Source organism: Mus caroli, chromosome 15 (assembly GCF_900094665.2).
Source record: "Mus caroli chromosome 15, CAROLI_EIJ_v1.1, whole genome shotgun sequence".
Taxonomy (NCBI): domain Eukaryota; kingdom Metazoa; phylum Chordata; class Mammalia; order Rodentia; family Muridae; genus Mus; species Mus caroli.
This window is the reverse complement of record NC_034584.1, coordinates 27449289-27473921: the sequence shown is the minus strand read 5'-3', so window position 1 is coordinate 27473921 and position 24633 is coordinate 27449289. Positions and strand designations below refer to the sequence as shown.

At 42.1% G+C, this 24633-nt stretch overlaps 1 protein-coding gene across 1 annotated transcript in view; it reads right to left on the bottom strand.

The window, feature by feature from the left end:
* Sema5a (semaphorin 5A) overlaps window positions 1-24633 on the bottom strand; it is a 437549-nt gene that overhangs the window by 325088 nt on the left and 87828 nt on the right. Inside the window, exon 2 of the mRNA XM_021182965.2 lies at window positions 11727-11823. The gene's annotated coding sequence lies outside the window, so the exon portion shown is untranslated. The remainder of the gene's footprint in view (window positions 1-11726; window positions 11824-24633) is intronic.

The window sequence follows — 24633 nt, the reverse complement described above, 5'->3', positions numbered from 1 at the left end:
ACTGCACCATTTCAGAGTATAAAACTCTTACATTCCTTAAGTTTGGATTGCTGCTACCATTAAGAAACCTTAATTTATTTATCCATGTGTATACATGTAAATACATGCATGTGTGTGAACACACATGGTGCTCCCAAGACAATCTGCAAGAACTGGTTCTCTCCTTCGACCAGGTTCTGAGGAAGGAGCTGAAACCACTGAGCTTGGCAGCAAGTGTCCTTACTCACTAAGTCATCTCACTGTGCAGCCATTGCTACATTCCAAGGAATCCAATCCTTCCTTCTGATCTCAAGTGTGTGACTGCAGGAAGGGGTGGGTGACACATTGTGTCTATACTTGATACATTCAATACTTGGGAAATGTATATGGGCTTCAGAAAAGAAAATGCTGTCCCCAGATCAAAGATACCTTCACAAATTATGTGCATCTCATTAGAAACGTTAGTTTTGAATGTATCTGACCATTTGAGATTTGCTCCAGAGAACAACTTATTGTGAATAATCTACCACACAGAACAAACTCATGCAAGACTCCATATGAGGATGCAAACAGACTCTTACATATATCTGTAGCTAACTCAGCTGTCAAAGTTCCAGTTTTATCTTCAGTACTATTAAGATATTCCAGAAGGTAATTCTAGGACCTTATTGACATTTCCATATCTGAATTATAGAATAATAACAAGAATGCAACATAATACATAAAATATAAAGTTAGTAGATAAAAGAAATTGATTCAAAAACTATAGTGGCAGAGATATTTAATTGTATCAAACGGGTTTAAGAAGGAAGAAATTCTAAAAGAAATACAGAAAAGTAATGGTTAATAGGGATTTGAAAAAATAAAGAATAAGAATTGAAGAGATAGCAGATATAGTATCACGTGACTATAATCCCCACCCTGAGGAAGCTGAGGCAGAAAGCTTGCACTAAGTTCAAAGCTAGTCTTGGCAACAAAATGAGTTCCAGGCCAACATGGACTAGGTATCAAGAGCTACCTTCCCCCTGGCCCTATCCACCCAAAATAGACATGTCCTTCTGAATATGTGTAGTCTCATGGCAACATCTCAAATGAGCACTAATAAGGGAAGTGTGTGCCTTTCTGCCTTACTTATGCTAGACTCACTGATGGATATGCTAGACTGGCAGATATATCACATTTGTATACCACTGCTATGGATACAGTTAGCATCATGGCCCAGTAATATACTCAGGAATGGCTGATCAGAAAGGGGGTGGCTATATAAGTGATATATCATAGGCAAATGTATATATGTGCACAAAGTCAATGAATACCACTTATTTAATAGGTACTGTTCAGTGTTTATTGTTCTACAAAAATTTATTACATAATGTTCTAGGAGTTCATAACTGAACTACTTAGGTGAGTTTTACTACCCAGATTTAGTCACCAATTTATGCATTCATCCCAGTGGGTCCACTATATATATATATATATATATATATATATATATACATATATATATATATGCATATATACACACGTATATATGTGTGTATGTGATCTGTATATGTATACACACATATATATATGAATATACATATGTACATATGTGTGTGTATATACATACACACACACACATATATATATGCCTATAAATATATTCTATCTATTGGCCTGTCTATTAATATCTACCTATCCATCCAGTTGACCTCAGACAGTACTTGGTTCTGAACAGTGTGTTCTCTCCCTTCACATCAATATTGTTCTCTGGACATGTACATCCAGATAACTGTGTTACAGGAAAAACAACTTCAGAGTTCTGAGCTTGCCTCACCCCGTAACCTGGCAGCCGTGCCGTGCTAGGCTATTTTTGTGTTTAACAACATAGACTCCTTGAAGATGATACTGATAAAGCTCTGCTGTGACACTGATAGTAGCCCAAGCACTTGATTTATGAAATGTTAAACTCCAGGAAGGAACTGTCACCTAACCCTCCAGTACAGAGGAGAACCGCACTGGGCTACGTATATCTTTCACCTCACCTCCATTTTATTCCCCTTCAGACTGAATAGCCAGTCTATTCAAGAGCTCTAGGGCCAATATCCCAGCACAGGGAAACTGAAGCAAGAAGGTGATGAGTTTGAGGACAGCCAGGAATAGAGAATCCTACACAAGAACAAAACAGCATTCATTAAAGCAAGTAAGACAAAGATTTTGGAAGGATATGATCAAGAAGGGTGGTCAATCACATTGGAAACCCTCAAAGATCAGTCAGAAAGACAGCAGAGTTCAATAATGTGTAGAAAAGCCTGAGATGCAAACCTGACTAATGTATTATTGTAAGATCGCATAATACGCATATCATATAAATGGGAGCACTCTCGAGAGTCTAAGGGAGCACATTTTATCACACTGCAAATCACTAGACAATCTAAACATCATAAAATTTTCATCTGAGTAACTTCATTAAAGAACACACTTGGCACGGCATAGCCCAACACGTGCTGTACACCACAGTGGTCAGTACTGAGGAGATGAGCGCAATAACCAAGCCTGGGAGGGAGTAGTTTGAAAAGAATGAAACAGAGGTAGAGACAACCTGACAAGAGCTTCAACTGTATATAAAACTGTACAAGCAAATGATGGGGATGGGATGTTACTGAATTCATCTTGGTGAAAAAAAAAAAAAAAAGAGGAAGAGCACATAGAGGATGGGAAGTTGAGTTCTTAGGATTGGTGAACAAGCAATTATCCACCTGCTAGATAACAGCTGGGAAAGCACAGCAAATGTGCTAATTGGTTGAGATTCAGGAAGAGCCCTGCTCTTCCTCTTTCGCACAAGCTAGCAGATGTCCAACTGTGCATGACCAAATTAGAAACAAGTCTTTACCCATTCAGCTTGGTAAACCTCCCAAATGCATCAGTCAGCCATTTATCAATGAATCAATCTACACTTTAAATAATTATTGGCAGCCAATTATGTTTTGAGAAGGTCATGCTCACCCACCAAAGGATGGAGCAATGTGTAATGAAAATATGCAAGCACCCTTCCTTAGTGGAGCTTACACTGAGGGAGACCAGAAAGTAGACTAACTTATAAAACGATATATTGAATAAGTCAGAGACTTCTAAATACTTTGGGGAAAAATAGTAAGATTGTTTTAGAGTTGGTAAATTGCTCAGGAGTAACACCAAGGAATTATGATTAAGAAAACCTGAAGGAGGAGATGTCACTCAGCAGTGTAATTGATTTTCAAATAGATTACCACAACCAACAGAAGGGAGTTTGTAAAGAGCCAGAGGCCATATCACACTAGAGAACGGAGTTACAATGAAACTGACAATGGGAAGAAGGGTGACAGATAAAGAAAGGGAGGGGCCTTGCAGCAATGAAGACCGGTTTCATCCAAAAGAAATGGAGTCACTCGAGGGCCCTGAGCAGAGCTCCACAGAGACAACTAGGGCGTAAAGAAGAGGAAGGGAGCCTGACCAGAGGCTGGAAACACAGCAGAAGTGGGGAGATCTTGAGGAATATACTCACATCACTAAGAAAAAGATCATCAGAGAAGCAAAGAAGAGACTAGCAGTGAAAGTACTAGAAAGTAGTAGATTTTAGGTCTGGGGATCAATGATGAGATTGAGTGATGGCTTGTGCACAGCAGACAAAGAGCAGAACTGAGCATCATTTCAATCCCAGAACCTTTGCACCTAGGAGAAAGGACTTGCCTTTAGTATCATGGAGAAGACAGAACGAGGGAAGTAGGAAAGGAACTCAGGTTTATCATGCTACTCAAAACCATTATTTGATACCCAATCTGTGAGACCAGATAGGCAATTAAACGGACAGTTCTAGAGTGTGGGATTGCAGGTCCTAGCAGGGGTAGTCACTTGTGTTTAAATGGTATTAAATCAGCAGACTCAAAGAGACTCCAAGCAGTGAGAACCATGGAGGTATTCACTGAAGCACACAGGACTCACATGACTGGATGGCAGAGAGACGAGGCTGAGACACAGTGAGCAGAGATGAGGGGTTTAAGGACAGGGCAGTGAGCTGGGGAGGGGTTGAGTGGCACTGCCACTGGTAAGTTTCTCTGGCTCCAGTATTTGATCTCTCACAAATGACAAGAAACTCTAATAACCTCAGTAGGTCACAGAGAAAAATAAGGCATAAAAGGAGGGAGACTTGCTGATGAGGTTTCTAGTCAGAGAGGGAGAAAGATGAGAAATAAGAATGAAGATAGAAGTGACTAATATCCATGCATTCATGTATAAAACTGGCAAACAATGAATGAGGCTTTTAAACAGATGGGAAATCTGTCAAGGAGAGAGGAGAGATCAGGGACACAAATATCGCTGACTACTCAGTATGAAGCCAACTGAACTTCACTGAGACACGTTTAGCAGCATGCCAGTTTGGGCCTCTCAACAAGGAGGGGCTTGCAGTAGGGTAAAGGGTGGGCTCCCAGAGAGTGGGAAAGAAGGCAAGGCCTGGAAAAACATGTAGCAAATGCTTTGAAGGACCTTTTCCTGAAGAAAACAGAATAAATGGGTCTTCAATACACCAGAAATTAGGGTTCGCAGATCAGTGCTTAAGGTTGTAGATGTTTAGTCTTATTAGAAAGATAATGGCGGATGGGTAATAAAAGCTGATGACCTCCAAAGAAAGGCGGGTGACCTGAAAACAAGGCGGTGAGGCAAAGGAATAAACAGCCCAGTCACACTTGGGTCATGGCCTTGACCAGAATATACCAGAGTAGCTATCAAGTGGGCTGCTGGGATTACACAAGTCAGTGGGTGCCTGCCTGCCTTTTCACTCTGCCTGTAGTAGAGAAACCTCCAGCATAGAAAGGGGAAACAATGGTACTTACATGCGGCCTCTGGGTTAAAAAACAGGGTCATCACCCAAATTATGTGTACTAAAAAAAAAAAAAAGTCTACTATTTTCTTTTCAGACTGCAAATGCTTTAGATTTGTGCCCCCCTTATTTCTTAGCAATGAAATATAAGAGCCGAATATTCCTGGACACTGTTTTATGAAATCACAGCAGTGTTTACTTCCCAGAATCGCCTGACCATCTTTCCGACTGTTGCTTTTTCCACTTTGGCTTCCTCGGCATGATCTTTGTCCAGGCTTTAAGCAAAAGCAAATGAGGTGAAATGACAGCCCTTTGTGGTCTGACTGACAGAGACACAAACACACAAAAGCCACATGAAAGTGCTGGATAAGCGTGAGCTGTTTAAGACTGCACCCCTGCAACAAAGAGGCTTCTGCAAGTCTCTGATGTGGAGACAGTGCAGGAAAATCCCAAGGGCCCTGAAACCCAAACACCCAAACACAGGCACTTTTCCCTTTGGGGATATTCTGTCAAAGGATCCTACATATAGTTCAATTGAGAAGGCAGTGTCCTCTCAGGCACATGAAAACCTTCAAATCCCAGCAATTAACCCCATATACATCTGCCACACTAATGTGTCTCTGAGAATAAACAGCCCATACACACCCTACCCTGCTTGTCGTGAGCATCATGGACAGAAAATGGAGAGTGGGCTTCACCACACATCTATGAAGACTCACAAATGTTTAGTGCAGACATAATGCTGGGAGCTCCAGGCTGAGGGCATGCTCAGTGGGCGCTCACATAAACAAAAGGGGAAGAAGGCTACAACTCCAAACAGAAGAGAGCAGAGTAGGAGGCCAGGCTGATGGGTAGGGATGGCAATCCTGGTGCATTCTAACGTGGATAATGAGAGCAGACAAGTTTCCTACTAGTGAACTTTTATAGCACAGAGTAAAATGCATGTGATTAACCAACAGGTCGGCACAGGCCTCTCTGGATCACATCACAGAGATTTTTCCACCAGATGGACAGACAAAAGGACAAGCAGAATAAGAAGTGACATTATTCGGAATGGCAGGCTAAATCTCTAGCCCTAAAATATGATCATTCAGCATGTGTAAGCAAGCAACGTACCCTCCCCAACAATGCACATATAAATATGAGGAAATAAAACCCTGACTTGGGCAAGGGCATGAGAAGAAAGACCCCCTGCAGTTCTGCAAATTATTTTAGGATTTGCTTTCCTTATCCAGTGCTCCCTCTAGTATAAGCAAGTCATCACCTATTTCACAGCTAGTAAACCTGTATCCTGTGTGCTTTTATATTCAAGAAACAGCAAAGGAGATAAGAATGCTGAGCTGTGCTCCCCTTTAGAGATTCAGCCTCCTGGGAGCACAAGGATATGTGTCCAAACCATCACCTCAAGTCCACCATCGACTGACCACGTAGATGAGTAACGGGAACAGAGTGTGGACATTAGCATCATATCTGAGTTTTGCAACTTAGTTTTAGAGTTTTATACATGCCACATAAACATTGGGCAAAAGTTATACACAGGACAGAGACAAGAAGCAAAACTGCTACAATGACTTCTTAATCTTGATTGAAATATATATATATATATATATATATATATATATATATATTGTGTGTGCATGTGTGCGAATGTGTGTGTGTGTGTGTGTGTAAAATGCCACATATAAAACATGTCATATACCATTAAAGCTTGCTAACAAAACCCAAAACTGATGGCCAACATCAAGTATGTTTATAAATACTTACTTTATGCTTACATTTACAATTTCTCAATGATAGGTAAGGACTGCGGAATACCCCAACATGCAGAAGTTACTCATTTTCTAAACAAAGAGGACTTACAAAATATTAAAGGAATTTCAGCAGCCTGACTGGTAATATGAGACTCCACCATAAGATAAAGGAAAGTAAAACTCCAGCCTTCCCTACCTGCATTTGGGTGCCCGGATATTCTCTGATACCAAAATTGAAATTGAGTTTTATTAATAAAGAAGAGAAGATCTAAAGAGATGGATGAGCAGTTAAGAGCTCATATGGAGGGTTCAAAGTCGGTTACCAGCACCCATGCTGGGCAGCTCACAACTACCTATAACTCCATCTCCAGGGGATCCAACATCTCTGGCCCCTGCTGGCACCTACATTCATGCATACACACATACTCCCACATAAACCCACACAGATATGCATCATTTAAAATAATACAATAAAATCTTCTTTTAAAAATAAGATGAACGAGATAAGAAGAGTGTCATCTACTTTAAATAACTGCCTCCTGAATCAAAACAGGAAAATCTTTAATTACATCAGAAAAAAGTAAAACTAAATCTCAAATTTTCTAAGCAGTGACTAAAGAAACTATAAAGAAAAAATTTGATACCATTAAAATAAACATATTTAAAACGATAAAGCTAATGAGCAAAAAGAAATAGGAAAAGCCATCATTTTAAAAAGCCATATGATTTTTAAAAGTTAAACAATCAAAAAGAATGAAGCAATAACAATGAGTTAATATCCTTAAGATGTTAGTTATAAAGATTTCTCACAAAACGTTGGGTCTGACTAACACATCCATGAGCACATCTTCACGCGTGCTTATTTCCAGCCTCCATTCTAGAGCAGCAGCTAATTACCACTTGAATAACATCAACAAAACAAGAAACAATAAAAAAATATAAAAAAGGGAATGAGTGTCATCATACCGAAACAATTATTAAGTGATGCTACACAGCGGGAGTGATATTTTTATCAAAACAAACTCTCTAGCACATTGTTCATGAAGGGTAATTATCTGTTCACACTTTTAAAAGCCAACTGACAGTCTAAGACCCTTATTTTGAAATACTAAATCAGCTACAGTTATTCTTCCTAATGAATCCACCCTCAGTTAGGTGAAGGCTCTATGCTGATGGTTAGGGCTCAGGCAACACTGCTTATGCACCAAATGTCTCTGCTTCACAAATACAAAGACAATGTTGCATATAAAGCTGGAACAAGACAAGCCAGGGATGAGAAGTCTGGGCCAACATCTCTGTCCGTGGTCACTTCAATACAAACATGTCCAACCAAAGATAGAGTCTTTACGTGGTACAATATTATTTAGACATTAAAATTAGGTTTCTTAACAATTTGTCATACTTTGAAGCTGCATAGTATAACAAGTGAAGAGTCTCAATCAAACCCGTCTGCCTAGGCTGCTATAATTCCACAAATCGCTCAGAGAGGACATACTAACAGAAATCTCATTAAATACTAGCAGTAGTTCACTTCATGCAGGCATTACTGAAATTTGCATCCTTTTTAAGCATGTATTCCACAATCACCATTCGCTACATGCAAATAATTTATTCATTTTCATTGAAATTATCTGTAAGATACAAATCTCTTTGGTGTTCACAAGATGGCTCAGAGGATAAAGTCACTTTCTTCCATGCCTCACAGTCTGTTCTCAATTCCCAGGACCCACGTGGTAGAGAGAGAAAAGTGACTCCTGTGAGTTGTCCTCTGAACATCATGCAGGCACTATGTCACACACACACACATACACACACACCCCATACACACACACACACACACACACACACACACACACAATCTCACACTCACACACAAGATAAATATATACATACTATAAAATTATTCTTAAGAATACAAGTTCCTCAGCTGTAAAGATATCATATTCAAAGCACAATGCATAATCTAGTAGACTTTACTAGATACATAACCTGTATACAGAGATTACATGGATATAAACACATTTAAGATGAAATACAACAGCAAATTGCAATTTATTTTTCTCAGCTAATAAGATGTCATAGACAGAACTTTTACTTCTACAGGCAGCATTTCAATGTTATCCTGGTGTTACTAAAGCAAAGAGTACATTTCCACTCGGGTAGAGTAAGAATCTGGGAAGGGGAGCTCCTTGGCAAAGGCAAGGACACAAAGCTATCTTCTATCAGGGTCCAAGAGTCAGTGAACTTGACTTAATTCCTCAAGGAAGCCGAGTGAATGGGCTTCCAGTAATATAGCACAGTCAAAAACACATTAAGGCGTCCTTTTAAAAGAAAAAATAGTGCTTTAAAATTATTCCTTTACTTTTCGAGATTCTAATATAATTGTATCCCTCTGCTCCCAGAAAGTCACCCTATGTACTTTCCCTTGCTTTCTTTCAAATTCATGGCCTCGTTTCTCACCTATTGTCACTATACACAAATATGTGTGTATTCCAAATACATCAGTAGAACCTACTCAGTCTGTATCTCCTTACTTGTATGTCTGTGTAAATAGTTCAAAAAATATATTTAAAAAAGGCCAAACAAAAAAACAAAAATAAAAACAAACGAAACCACCTATTTGGATGCATGCGTATAGTGTTGCCAAGTTATCTTTTTCTAAAATGAGTCCTGTAGACACCTACTTTTGCTCTTAGTAAAATAAGTACAGTTAATAGCTCAACATTTTGTTCAACCTAGTTATTTGACAGCCAAAAATAACTGCACACTGCTCCTACGCGTACGTGAAGCAGCATGAAGAGTCCGGGACTGAAAAGGCACAAACACTGGGAATTAGGAAACACCACTGAGCTTGCTTTGTAACTGAGCCACGCATGCCAGGTGTGGAACAAGTCATGCCAAGGGGAAAGTGTTCCTTGAGTTTTACTTTAAATAGCTATAGTTCCGATACCAAAATTTAGCCTAGCACATTTGGGGCATGTAGACTTTTTCAAGGGATGGAGCCCCCAACGGCTTTATTCCCAGGTTTTTGCAGGCACAGTTTTAAGACTTCATTAAAATTTGTGATAGGATTCTATGCACCCATGCTAAATTTTGTCAGGAGATGTAATGGCTCCTGATCTATTCTCATCCTCTCTGTGATGAGATCTTTAAGCACTCCAGAGACCACATAGATAAAAGCTCAGCAAAAGAGAGCCTTGAGGACCACTTTCAGCCTCCCTCCTACCTTTGTAAATAAAGATTTACTGGAACATGGTCATACTCATTCATTTACATATATATTCATTTACAATGTGGCCACTGTCACATTGCAGTGGTACAGATGAGGTGACACAGCAGAGAATCTAAGGCCTCTAGACACTAATGTGTTTATCCCCTACCTCTTCAAAAGAGAACTTTGTCAATTTCTGATTGACAAATCAATTGCTTGAAAAAGCAATTTCTTCCTCTTCAAAAGGGAACGTTGTCAATTTTTGATTGATAAATCAATTGCTTGAAAAAGCAATTCTTTAATACTTGTTGTATACTTTTCTTTAAGAGCCCTGGAATTTTCAGAATGGAAAAAATAATAATAATAGTGCATCATTCCAGAATGGCATGCCCAGTGCTCTAAGTTGGCATCTGGGCTTAGGGTTGAGGGCCATGAGTCCAATCCTGTCTCTGCTCCCGCCTGGGTAGGTAAATTACTGACTCTTTCTGAGACTCAGTTTACTCATCTTAAAGGACCGTGAAAGCATCTGCTTCAAAGACTGAGGGCAAGAAGCAGTCTTTCCTCATCACAGGCCCTGGTAACCCCTGCAACCTACATGAGCTAACAATATCCCCCTATAATGTACGGGCCAAGGCACAACCAAATCACATCTACAGAACTCTATAATATCCCTGGGGCTCTTTCCAGCTCTCTTGCTCTGTGGTTCTCCATGGAGGAGGGACTGAAATGCTCTGTTGCTGGAGTTAGTTGTACTTAGGTACCTTGTGTACCTGAATTTATGTGGGCTACAAACATACACAAAATGTAGCACCTAGACTTGTCCTGTGAAGTGTAGGAATCGGATAGGGGAGTCAGTGTCAGCCAAGCTCGTCTGCATACCAAAAAACTGAATTCTTGAAATCCATTTAGTAGAGATCAGGATGTAAAAACAACAGGGAACTGGCAACACTGTCAAACAACTGCGACAGTAAAAAATACACAGAATGTATATATAGCTGTCACTGGCAATTTTTTTAAATTGGAAAATACAATAAAGTTGCCTACAATCAGACTTAGTTGTGTTGAGAAGTAATTTAATAAAATGGGATGTTCCCAGTGACTAGTTTATGAAAGATAGATCCTTGTCCCTCTCTGTGCCTGTCCCTTTTCATCTCTCCCCCCTTCGTCTCACTCTTCCTCTCTCTCTCTCTCTCTCTCTCTCTCTCTCTCTCTCTCTCTCTCTCTCTCTCTCCCCTCCTCTCTCTTCTTCTCCCTCTCCCTCTTCCTCTCCTTCTCCCTACCTCTCTCCCTCTCCCTGTTCCTCTCCCTCTTCTTTTCCCTGTCCCTGTCCCTGTCCCTCTCCCTCTCCCTCTCCCACAGCACCTCCATTCCCTTCCCTCCCTCTTCTAGTCCTAAAGGTGGCCACAGATTTCACATGAGAGGGTACCTCCCAAGTCTGAGACACCTAAGATGGGTTCCCACAAAGGTAGGTTGTTGGACTTTAGATGTCTCAACAATCAGGACTGCTGATTGGAGGCTGAGCTCTGAAAGCAGAGATGCTGGTCTATACGCTCCCAGATGAAGCATATCCCAGAGGACATCATGGGCATTTGAGGCTTCTCTCAGAAGGTACAGGACACCTTAGGAAGTCCCCCAATAGGAAAGTACAATGGCAGATAGACACACCACAAACTAAGGAAGGACACAGCACAGGCACAAAAATGAAACCTGTTAGGCAGTCACAATGTGACTGGGAGCCACCATGACTCACCAGTTCTTTTCCTGTCCTGGAGGTTCCCCAGTGATTTCACAGTGCACTCAGACCCAAATAGCATTACCTTTTTTTAAAAAGTTCTTTTTTCTGAAAGCTGTCATTTACTGCCATTTTTAACAGAAGAGACATCTAGTCTAAATGTGTAGTACTCTTTCTGGGTCTCAGCACTTCCCACTCAGACGTCTCACTTACCGAGGAGAGAGAGGGCAAAGACGTGTAGCCTCGGTCATGAATCACACTGAACTGCACAGCCACATGGGTACCCAAGCCCAGTTGTCACACACCAGCCCTTCAACAAAGAGAGATAGAGATCCAGTTAGTATATATTGAAATACACTGCAGCCTTTGCTTATAAATGCTAGGAAGGTCCATCAATGCCCTGTACAACCAGTACAAGCATCCTTAGCAAGGCTGGAGAGAGCAGCACAGGGGAGCTTGGAGATCATGATTATGAGAAACCTAGCATTATAGACACTGCTGGGCTTATTTCTTTAAAAAGGATAAACTTAAAAACTAATGCTGATGGTTTTCTTCTGAGACTTAATTTAGATTGAATTATTTGCTTAGGGGAGGGGGGAAGGTATGTGTGAAAGAGAGTGGGTGCTGACAGAGGCTGGAGGCTGCAGATTCCCTGGAGCTAGAGTTGTAGGCACCTGTGAGCTTCCTGCTATGTGAGCTGTGAACCAAATGCAGGTTGTCTGCAAGAGCAGTGCACTCCCTTAACTGCTGAGCTGTTTCTCCAGGCTGAGAAAATAAAAATTTTAGTGCTGTTCAACATGTGAAAAAAAAAATCTCATGAAACATCCACAGGGGCCATTATTTCAAATTCACTGGTATTTCCTTTAAAAGTTTGAAAATAAAATGGCGCCCATTTCAATGGTTCCTCCACTGCCAAGCTTACGCAAAAGCACCCAGAATAAAGGGTTGCACAAAGGTCTTCAGAGTACGTACAGCGTAAACTACTCCTGAATTTGAGTTCCCACTGTCTCAGGTCTCTGGGTTTTCCTGCACAATTATAAGATTTCATAGGAAAAGTTATCCAGCAGCACAAAATAAATCTACTTTACCCAAAGCCAGAAAACTCGCTGTATCTCCTCATAAAGTTATTCTATCAGAGCAGGAAAGCCAGGCTGAATTCTAGACGTGTACATCAGAGCTGGAAGTAGGTGACTCCCTACTTGTTATCTGTGCAATAATGTGAAGGACACCTGTCGTGCCCACCAGTGCTGAGCAACAGCTTTCTTTCCTTTCTCCTTATTTACTGTGCCTCTCTCTCTCTTTCTCCTCTTCTCTCAATGGTGTCTGGCTGTTGTACATGTGAAGCACACAGATGTCCTCACTCCTCACCCACACAATAGAGAGCAGCTGCGGCTATGGATGGTGATGGGAAAATGAGAAGACCTTCCAGAACATTCCGGCAATTCTTCCACTCAACGAGCCCCATGTGGCACATGTCAGTGATGATCAAAAGCCAACGAGCTTCAAGCCAACCTCCATAAAATAACCCAAAGTTTAATACAACTGCTGGAATCTGTAGACACCAAAAGTGCAATCTGCTGAAATGCCTTTAGGGGTGTCCTGGATTTCAGGGGCACAGGGACAGTGATTCTATAAAGCTTCTAGCTTCAAGGAAAGCCTGATGGAGAAGATGGAGGATTTGCAAGGAGCAAAGAAGTGACTGGGAGCAGCATGTGGGAGTGCTGGTCACAAAGACTTCCAATCAGGCCAGGTGCAGCTCTGCTCTGCAACATTGCCAACTCAGGGTCTCAGTAGGGTCCTCTTGGCCTGTGACATCATCCTTTGGAAGGGATAAGGTACAGATGCAACTCTTTGAGGATGAAATAAGGGTCAAGGAGCTTTCCCAAAGGTAAAGATGAATAAATGCTCAGGCCAGGAAAATAATGTAAAACACTCAAATTCTTCCTTCCTTTTCATTTCTTTTTTTCTAGCATCACCAATAATATCTCCTTTGGGTGCAGCAACAAGATGCTGAACAGCACAGGTGAATATATGAGTTGATTCTCTTGAAGCCAACAATATGCTGGATAAGAAGCACTACCTCAGTTCTCTCATGTCATAGTCCAGGTATGAGTAATAGAATTGGACAGCTCCATTTGTATCCACTATGGCTTTCTGATTGCCTACTAGTGGCAATGCATACGATTTAAATTAAAACAGGGCAATGGGCCTCCTGTCCAGAGGTCAGAGATGTAGAACTTCACTGGACACATGAAATATGTCCACAGAACAAAGCACTTTCATAATTGACAAATAAGATGAGGCCAAAAAGAGTACTTTAAGAATTGAAGACTGTACCAGGCGGTGGTGGCACACGCCTTTAATACAAGCACTTGGGAGACAGAGGCAGGCAGATTTCTGAGTTCGAGGCCAGCCTGGTCTACAGAGTGAGTTCCAGGACAGCAAGGGATATACAGAGAAACCCTGTCTCGAAAAACCAAAATAAATAAATAAATAAATAAATAAAATAAATAGAATTGAAGACTGGTGGTAGAAACAAAGATATTGCTGGAGAGCATCTCTGCTAAGTTCAAACAAGGACAGCCACAGCCAGGGCAGTCAGTCAGCCCCAGAACAGCTTTTCACTGTAAAACCTGCCTCTTTCCCTTTTGAATACTCAACTGTGATGGACAGACTTCCCGTGGTGGAGGAAAGCACAGCTTCCTTCAGAACCTGATGGATGAATACAAAGACCCTGCCAGCAGCAGTGCCCATCCCAACAGTGAAGCGGAGAGCCACTAGCCATACACCAGATAGCTAAGCTAGCAACATCAACCTTCTTCTGAGGCTCCACAATTATCCAACCAGGCCTTGAACCACTTGAGGGACAGTTCAAAGGCACACAACAGAGGCTCGGGTGCACGGGCTCAGGTGCAGCACCTACGGTAGCATGCCATGCTCTTAGCAGGAGCCAAGTTACAGGAACATTCCTGGAGATGGAGACACCTAGCTTGCTCACAGGATTTGGTTACAGTGAAGACATAAACCAGCAGATATATAAGTAACAGATCATTTAGAGATATTCTAGAAAACCGAAGGAAGTCAAAGGAATGAGGTTGTATTAACCCAGAAGCACACCCACCTGATTTAGTAACCTCAGTTTCCCCATTTGTCTTACAGCTCACTGGCGTCACTCTTTTCTCTTTCTACTCAGTATCGACCTTGATACCATCAACCTTTGAAGTTTACAGAACTGCTATGGGGAAAAGATCTGTCTCTAGAAGTATAAGTGCAGAATCATCACTAGAACTCTTGTTGATACACAAATATTTTTTTCCCAGAAGTTTCATCCCATAACTACCTCCATGGGTTCTTAAAATGTCTCCATGTGGAAATGATGGTGTAAAATGTGAGCATCAGTTACAGCTTACTAAGTGCACATCCGTGCCTGGATTTGAACATGCATATGCTTTAATCCTCTCTGACCACTCTACTCGGCAGGAGGTAGTGTGGACTTATTAATTCCTGTGGTCACACTGGAAATTAAATGAAAGTAGACAGACTTTCTACCAAGTGTTATAGTGTCTAAAAGACACTTTACCTGATAAAGGTTTGAGAAAACTATAAATGGCCAGTGGCAATGTCATGTCCTCAGTATATAGATGCCAAACACCAACGATATACAGCACATCCTGATGACAGTGTACAGGAAGGAGGTAGAACACAAAGCAGGAAGGAGCTGTGCTCTCAGGAAGCCACACAAGACACTGTGTGATGCTTCTGTTACGTAATTCAATAAATACCATGAAACTATGAGTGGGGCAGGGAGATATGTTATTGGCAGATAAAATAGTTAAGAACGCTAGCTGCCCAGGGGGAAATGCCAGATAACATGTGCTCCGATAGATATGGGAAGAGAGTAGAGTAAGAAAAGAGGTGATGAAGTATGTCCAACTGATAAATTACAAATGGAGCAAATAGCAAACCCATCAACAGTGCCCAAGGATCATCAGCAGTAAGGGAAGAACCATATTGGTCAACACACACTTAGTTGAAGCATGAGTTCCAGTACTATCATTTGTGCTTGGTGTATTGATGGAACTCCTGCACAGGGCCTCCCCAGAAAGGACTCCATAAGAATACACAGGAGGTAGATGTGATTAAAAGAAAGCAGTTCTGCTAAGGGGGAAATTGGGATCACAATGAACTAGGAACCACAGGCAGAAAGATGGCCTTTTATCACGTATCATGGGAAATAAGAAAAGGCAAATACATACATACATACATACATACATACATACATACATACATACATAGAATCTCCTATAAGAGCCTAAGGAGGGCTGACCACCAAAATGTAGAGGCAGCAGAGAAGTATCACGCAGGTGAGTGTGTCCACCATCACATCAAAGCTACTACCACACATGGCCAATGGGTTAAAGACAGAAAGGAGTCACACTAGCCTCTGCTAGATGGCCAAAAAAAGATGACAAAAAGATTATAGGGGATTCAACTGCAGAAAGAGAGGAGACTAGATCCAAAGGAAAGAAGAGGCACTAGTGGTCAGTGGAGTACCAGGAGCTTAATCATGGCAGTTCTGCTGAGGACAGGACAGGGAGGTATGAGGCAGGCCAGAGGCCAAGCCAGACCTTTAATTATTAGAAGATATGAAGAAATTGTTAACTCTGCAAATTGCAAAGGTAAGTCTAGCCCAAATCAGCTCTTGACAGGTATCCTTTAATGTTCTACCTGATAATGGTCCCTTTGGATTTCATGATGCTGTAATCCATGGTGGCCTGTGCTGACAATGGGGTCTGTGGTGTGTGCTTTGTGCCACACTTGTGTGTCTGACTTCAGCCTGAGAGGTAAACTAGGGTCAACCACAAGGGCTATCAGCCACACCCACCTTATCTGTTCCCAATAAAAAAGAGGGTTTGCTTCCTTGAGTGACAATTTTGTACTAGAACTAAACACTGTCCATTTGACCCCACTGTGGGGTAGGCAGAAGGTAAGCCCATCTTTCCCAGGTCCCATACTACTACACATTTTCCCCTGTTTCTCCTGCTGGTCTTTCCCTTTGACTAAAATTAGCTGCAGCTATGTGCCTAACTGCTTTTCTAGGTTCTGTGAGTCTTTCTAGAAAAATACTTCAGTCATCCTCAAGTGAGATTGAGAACTCCTGTCTAGAAGAATGCTGTAAAAGGAGAGTTTAAATTCAAAGAACTTAAATGTTTTTTTTAAATAAAAGCTAGATTTTCATGGCTACATGGAAATGTAAAATACACAGAAGAAATCTCAAAGATGGTTCAAGTCTGGAATGAGAAGGTTTAAAGAAAGAGGCACCTATTAAAGAGACTGACTTCACTGCAGACATGGCTAAGGGTTCCCTCATGGCTAGCTGTGAGGTTTGGAGCCACAAAAGCAACATTTAAAGCTCACAAGCCAGAACTAGCATTTCCATTATTTTATGCATTCACAATCAAAATATATTTCATCTTCCTAGATAAACTTTAACTACCTACAATAAATTTTTAAACAATTTTAAAATAGGAGTATCAACTGTGGTCCATTTATCTTATAAGACATGAGCTATATCTGGGGGGTGGGGGAGTGGACCTCAGGATACATTGTATCAGAAGTGAATGCCTTTGACTTTTACAGTAAGATGAACAATGAAGACCTGACTCTTCTGTCCAGGAATTGAAACCTGATGTGAATGAAGGACAAGAGCCTCCCAGTGTGTGGCTTGGTGATCATGAAACCAAGAGGTAGGCCTATGAGCAGCAGACTCCTAGTGGGATGCTGAGAAGCAGAGTATGGGGGGGGGGCGGTGGCAAGGGGGTGTATGGAATGGCTTTGGGAGAGCAGTGCCAAGCAGGGAAGGATGTCCCAGTATTTGCCATGAAGCCACTATGGCACATGTCCAAGTGCAAAAAGGTTCTGAGACACATGCCAACGGCTCACGGGGGGATGGAATGATAGATTGAATGGTAAGGCCCAGGCACACCACTCTGCCTTGTTCTTACTCTTTGACCTCACTGTGTGAGGTCTTCTCTAAAGAAAGGCATATCCTACCAGACAGCTCATGGGAGAAACCAGTCACTAGTGCTTAAGGAAAGAGATGCTGTCATTATAATGGTCAGTCATGCAGGAGAAGGAAGGAAGGTGTGAAAGGGGAACAGAGTAAAAGCCATCAAGAGAAAAATGTCATAGGGGAGAGTGGATGGAGGGGTAGGGAGAGAGATAAGGTGGGGGTCGGGGGGCACGGGTACAGAAGACCCAGCACGATACAGCCCTTTCCTCTAAAATACCGAATACTTTTCCATAGTAAGTAGATTCTCATTGCCTACTTTCTAAAATATATTTCACTGTGAACATTTGAAGTTTACAAAATGCTGCTACTGATGACAAGGAGAGTGGAGTGGTAGCTGCAGTGGAGCAAGCTGGGTATAATCTCAGCTACCTGGTTTCAGTGACAGGAGCAGCTAGAATTGACATGATCGTCTCCTACCCTACAGCTCCTAACTAAAGGCCTCATGGTAAATATTAGATCCCAGTAGATCAGAATCCAGCAGCAGGAATTAGGAGACAAGGAGGCAAGGGGAGGCAAGGGGAATAGGGGAGGAGGGGAAGAGGGGGAGAGGACTACCTCTCAGGACCTCTTGGTCTTTTGCTTTCACTGGCAGAACCTCTTCCCCATCCCCAACAAGCTTTCTCAAATATCTCAGTATTCAAAGGAAGTATGTGGTCCACACAAAGCAGACTGTAAGAGGCCACAAGTCCTACATGACAAAGACAAAATGTAATATGTATACATTTGAAACAAAGGTGTGTGCATGGTAATAAGGAAACATGGTGTCTAAAACAGAAAACCCGTGTTCTGCCTCTGCCCAGCAGCTCACGTGGGCCAGCCATATTTTTTCTGCATTCATTTTAAGATAAGATGAGATCAAGAATTGCACACAAAGCACCATAAGGGAGGCCACTGTCCTCCAGGAATTGCTCATCTAGAAGTGGGCCTTGCCAAATTACAACACTCTCCTGTGTAGCCACCTAACTGTGTTCTTAAGAAATAGTACTATAGCCGGGTGGTGGTGGCACACGCCTTTAATCCCAGCGCTCCGGAGGCAGAGGCAGGCGAATTTCTGAGTTCAAGGCCAGCCTGGTCTACAAAGTGAGTTCCAGGACAGCCAGGGCTACACAGAGAAACCCTGTCTCAAAAACAAACAAACAAACAAAAGAAATAGCACTATACATTAATCAAAACCATTTAATAAAGAACCTGCTTGGCAATTATCTCGCATGGATTTGATGCTGAAGTCTTTAGATTTCACTATTCGGTCTCTAGATATCTTGGGACAGGCTCAGGGAACCCAGAGGCCAGAGCCAAAAGTAACAGAGACCTCATAGGAATGGCCCTTTTCCATGTGTCCATGTGAGACCCAGGCCAAGGTCATACAATAACGCAAAGATTGGGCTCTGAGACCCTCAGAGAATAATTCTAATTTGCTAAACAGAACAGCGGACACTTCTAAAAGTTCCATCTAGACAGTGAGGGGCACAGCAGCCAAATGTGTTCCCTCTTAAGAGTCTTCACTCCCAGGTCCAGCCTGAGCTGCCTCCCTCCATTACAGAAGAGTCAAGGCAGCACACAGAGGCTTATAAACAATAAACACAGGCTGAGAATCCACAGAAAAGGGAAGACAGAAACAATTTCCGCTCTGAGAAAGCTGGCCAATCCTGAACACATTTGGGAAGAAAGAAATCCAATTGTTCTCCACTTAGTCTTCCTGAAGATTACCCTTCAGTGAGCACTTGGAGCTGGTAGTAATTGCTGACCCTGGAACCAATGCATTGTCTCGATGGCTGGAATAAAGCTAGAGAAAAACACTCGCTCTGGAATGTCTCCCAGTGGGGCAGTGCAGTGAGCCATGTTCTCGGCTGCAAAGAGCCATGGGAATAGATGGAAAAAGAGAGGGCCACGAACCACTACTGAAGCAAACGTGTTCCCAGAGATCAAGAAACTGTCCAAAATAAGAAAACTTTCAAAACTGACTTTTCATGGACACGAGGTTTCATAAGAGTGGAATACATTCTTCTTGAGGATACCATGAGCCACGTTCTCAAAGAGTGAGCTTGCTTTTCATGCAGGCAATTTTGAAGTGTTTGCACAAAGTAGTTAATTTGCATGGGCAATTGGACTATCAGCTTTTATTTTGACAGCTAAATTGATTCATCCTTCTAGGCTAGCATGTCAACACTGGGAAAGGGGGGCGGAGGTCCGTTCACGCTGTGGCCTCTTGAGTGTACAGACTCAGAACAACTCATTTACCAAGGCTCAACCTGCGAGCAGCAGCTTGAAACAACAAGCAATTTTAACATGAAGATCCAGCTCTACAGGGCTGAGGTTAGAGGTCATTGGCCCAGCATTAACCATATGCACAAGGCCACAGACTGTACCCCCTACACACAGACATGCACACACACACACACACACATATACTGGGAAGCAAAGCAGAACTCTGCTGAGCCAAAAAGAAAGGGCCCAGGCTGACCCCCACAGCAGTCCTCTATAAAAGCATAATTTGCAAAGTCAGGCAGAAGGCAGACAGGCATCTGTTGCTAGGGGTTGGCGGATGAAGGGAAATGGAGGCTTATTTAGCCTTGGGAAGTTGGCTAGCTGTGAGATTTCCAGTGAATTCTGAATGAAATGACAAGTGTTAAGTCATTCAGTAAAACGTTTTGCTACAAAAATAACAAGTAGGAGGTTTGTAACAAGTTTTTTTGCTACAAACTCAACATAGATAATTAAAAGGATGCTTCTCTTTAACTCAATGGGAAGAAAAGACAGTCCAAACCCACAAGACTAGCCGGCCATGTGTGCAGTCAACTCTGATTCATCAGTACCTTTGTTTGTCCCATAGGTATGAGCCAAACGTCCCTGCCTTATGTAGATAAGGTAATCTGAGCTCCCAAGTTATTTTTCCTGGAAGACTCTATGAAATGTTTCTGCATATCCAGGCATATAATGAGAAGTCTTTCCAGAATACTCATCTCTCCGAAGACATGAAAATAAAACCTTCGTCTCACTTTAGAACTGTTGCACGAAGTCAAGTTACTCAGGACTAAGAGCTACCCAAACATTTGCTCACATTTTATTGAGAATGTAACCCTTGGTGGGTGGGAGTCTTGCCTCAAAGATGTGATCCTGTGCATTTGTCATTTCTCAATATAAATTAGTGACAAAAAAACCAAAAAACAAAAAAAAAAAAAAGAAACAGGCTACTTTGCATTAGGCCAGCTGGATCTTATCTTGCCATATTTTGAGTCTGTACTGTGAGGGAACAAAAAAGAAAATGTTTTTTTTTTAATTGGCTCTCAGTCATGCCATCCATTTTTGGCACTAACTGTGCTGAAGCTCCCTTCCAAGCAGAGACACCAGGCAGCTTCACTAGTACCCTAAAGCGCCCATGTCACCTGCCTTTGGTTTTGAGTGCTACCATTTGCCCAGGCAAAAGACCCATCCTAGAGGTTCTGAGCAGAGCAGATGGATACACTACCTGCGAGCAAAAGGTGCTGGTCCACATTCAAACATTCTGAGGGAGGGACACTCTCCAAGGAACCCAAGAGGATGTACTTATGTCTTTCTTAGTTTCAGTCCAGGTATGATCATTATAAGTTACTGCGTGGAGGACACTCAGAACTAGAAGTACCAAATGGCCCAGAATTCTCCTTCCTGGCTGTACATCCAAAGGGAAGGAAATCAGTATGGAGAGGAGACCTCCAAAGCCTCACATTGAGTGAAGCCGTTTTCATAACCACAAGAAATACAATTAGCCCAAGCTTCCACTGACTAATGAATGAGACACTCATCTCCTACAACACTTACTATTCACCCTTTAAACAGGATGAAATTCTACCATGTGTGTCAAAAGACAGAAGTTAAGGACATTACACAAACTAAATAAACTAGCCATAAGGAGGCAAATGTCATGAATTATTCCAAGCATAAGTTTAAAAGAAGGTTAACTGCATGGAAGTGTGGGGTAGAATGGTAGTTATCCAACACTAAAAGGGAGGAGACAGAAAAGTTGGTTCCTGGGGAGGGGCAGCAACATACACTTGGGAAGATTGGGTTCTGGAAGTTTTAACACCTAGCAGTCAATGACAAAACAGTTCAAATCGGCTGGAAGAAAAAATAAAGTAGATATTCCAATAAGCTAATGATCCTGTTTGATCAAAACCCACTGACTACATAGTGAAAAGACCATGCCTTGACCCATACACACAAACACTTATTATGCATCCATAACAAAGAGAGCAATTGGAGTTTGGTTTAACAGTAACCTCACGTCTTCATCCCTTTACCTAATGTTGCACTGCAAGTTAAAATAGAAATAGAATGATTAAAAAGTAGAAGCAGACTCACAACTTATCCTAGGAAATTTCTTACTTTAATAATTATTACAAGAGCCACAGTTAACCTTGAGAAGCACAGTCAACCTACATCATTCCAGTAAATGAAATGGAAGCAAGGCAGTCCAGCTGGCTGCACAGAGGCCCATAAAAATACAGAGGGCTGTATTCAAGAGAATAAGGAGAAGATATCCCATCCTGAAATGTCCATCTTTGTGGGAGTGGGTAGCACAAGGGAGTGGGGTAAGCAGGTATTGGCTTACTATATTTTTCTCTTTTCTATCGACTCTGCACTCCCCTGGGAAGCTTGAAGCCCTTTGTCGTACCCAGGTACCACATGTACCCGTGTAGCTCATGCACTGACTTACATCCCAGAGCTCACCTTTCCTGCCCTTTCACTTAATATCACATTGTAGTGACTTCATCATGCACATGGTTCGCCCTTCTTCCTGGCTCCCTCAAAGCCACATGCCCCAGGGATCCCAGTGGAAGACAGTTTTCTCTCTACAGCCACGGGTGCCTCTAGCAGCTATTATGTTCGTCTTGCTCCTGGATGTCACTGACCCGCAGTGAACAGGGGATCTATTCCTAGCTGCCTTGGATCCTGATACCAGGTTAACTAAACAGGAGTGTTCAGTGAAGACAGCATGAAAACAAATTCTTCTTCACCTCTCAAGGTGGATGTAGATATTCACAGCACAGCTTGCCCTAAAGTATACCTCTAAAAGGCTCCTCCAGTTTGACGACATTTTATCCACCCTGCTCTCTGACCTTCCAATGTTAGTCAGAATCACACAGAAATACAGAGAGACCTGGTGATGTCTAAAGATTGCCCCCTCCTCATGCAGGTCTTCTAGAACACACTGTCCAGGTGGGTATTTGGCTGGGAAGGCAAACTTTCCTACTGCTCCACCCAAGTATTTCTAGTCTCCAAAGATGCTTCTCTGTGTAATTTATTAGAAGCCATTTGCTTTCATTAGAGCTGAACTGTGTCCGGTCCATTCAAGAAGGAAATTTCAAATCTCTGGAGATGTTCTAGTGCAGAGAAACGGCTCTCTTCCCTCTGTTCATGCACAAGTCTGATAGCTACGGGGATGGCCCCTTCCCCTCCTCCATACCCTCCATCGTCTGAGGGTGTCAGAGACTAGTGGCCTTCTCGGGGCTATCACATGATGATGTAAAAAGGGAGAAGGAGAGCAAGTTTGTGGCCTAGTAGGAAAACATTGCTTCTACTGCAATACAAGCATTAGCTTTGAAAGGCTACCTCTCCTGACTTCTACAATTCCCTCAGCAAACCCTTCTGTACAGATAGCAGTGTAACTGACAAATGAACACTATTCCAGTTAATGATAGCGTCACAAGAGTAAATCCATACTGGTCATGAGTGACAGCATAGTATCTAGGTTTGTCATCCTTCTTCTTTAAATTTGTGACCCCGAGGGTTGAATGCATGCCCTGTGCTCACTAAGCAAGCACCTCAACACTTAACTTCAACTCCTGCACAGAGCTCCCGACTTTCCAACTTTGCTGCAGATTCTCTGAAATCGCGGGCTTCAGGCTCCTTGTACACCAATGTTCTGAAACCATCCAACCCTTGCTATCTGGGTATCCCTCCAAAGCTATCCATCAACCTCCAGGCTTTCTTCCTAGCTAGCCACCCATAAAAGACTCAATTTTACTGCTTCTGGTCCTTTTGGATAAGATCAAGTATAAAAGTCTGGAGTCACTGTCCCATTTCAATTTTATATGTGGCTTTAGAAGAAATGTATGTGCTCTTCCTAAAAATAAACAGACATCATAATATGAGCCATTAAATAAAAAGTTCTTGCAAATATTTTAAGTACTTTGAGCTTTATTCCAAATGCATTTCTTAACCTTGACTTTATTATGTGTTTGATTTGGTTCATTCACAGTTATGAATTCCCATCAACCACTTTCTAGATGTAAAGACACAAGAGTACTCCAAAAGTAATAAGCCTAAGCCTGGACCCCAGAGGTGTACAGAAAGGCTCGCATAACTCTCTGCAAGAGAAGGGGAAAAGAGTGAGGAAACCAAGCCAAGCTGCAGCAGTCCCGCAGAATTGCCTTTGTTCTCGGATTGCTTTCTCAAACCGTATAAACTCAAGTGTTAAACTACAAGGCTCGTGCCACATTATGTTTCTCATCCATCTCTTCCCTTGGACCAGCAGACATCCAGAAACTCAGCAGACTGCTAATATAAAATCCGCCCATCTCTCTTCACACATCCCAGGAGGAAAACGATGGGATCACAGACCACTGGAGCAGTCACTGAAGACACTGGGGAAATTAAACAATGAACAAAACCCCATATTCAAACAGAAAGCTGAGAACACTGGGGAAGAGGAGAGGATGGGGGGAAAAAAATGTTTGCCCCGTGGGCTGTTTAGTCCTTGATGTGCATCTGATTGCTCTGCAGAGAAGGGACATTGCTGTCATTACTGTCTGACAATTACCTAACCCGCAACCTATTTTTAAGTGCTGCAGAAGAGAAACAGATCTGAAAAAATAGCATGGAATTTTGGTGACAACTGCATAGTTCAAGGACTTCTAAGGTAAACGCTAGGCCATAGGCAATGATACGGTGTTTGGCCAGCTGCTGATAAGCCAGAGCCTGCTCCTCCAAATCTGCCCTCTACCATTTTCATATTCTAGAGTACATAGAGCCCTTCACCAGCTGCTGAGAGAAAACCTGAACACAGCAACT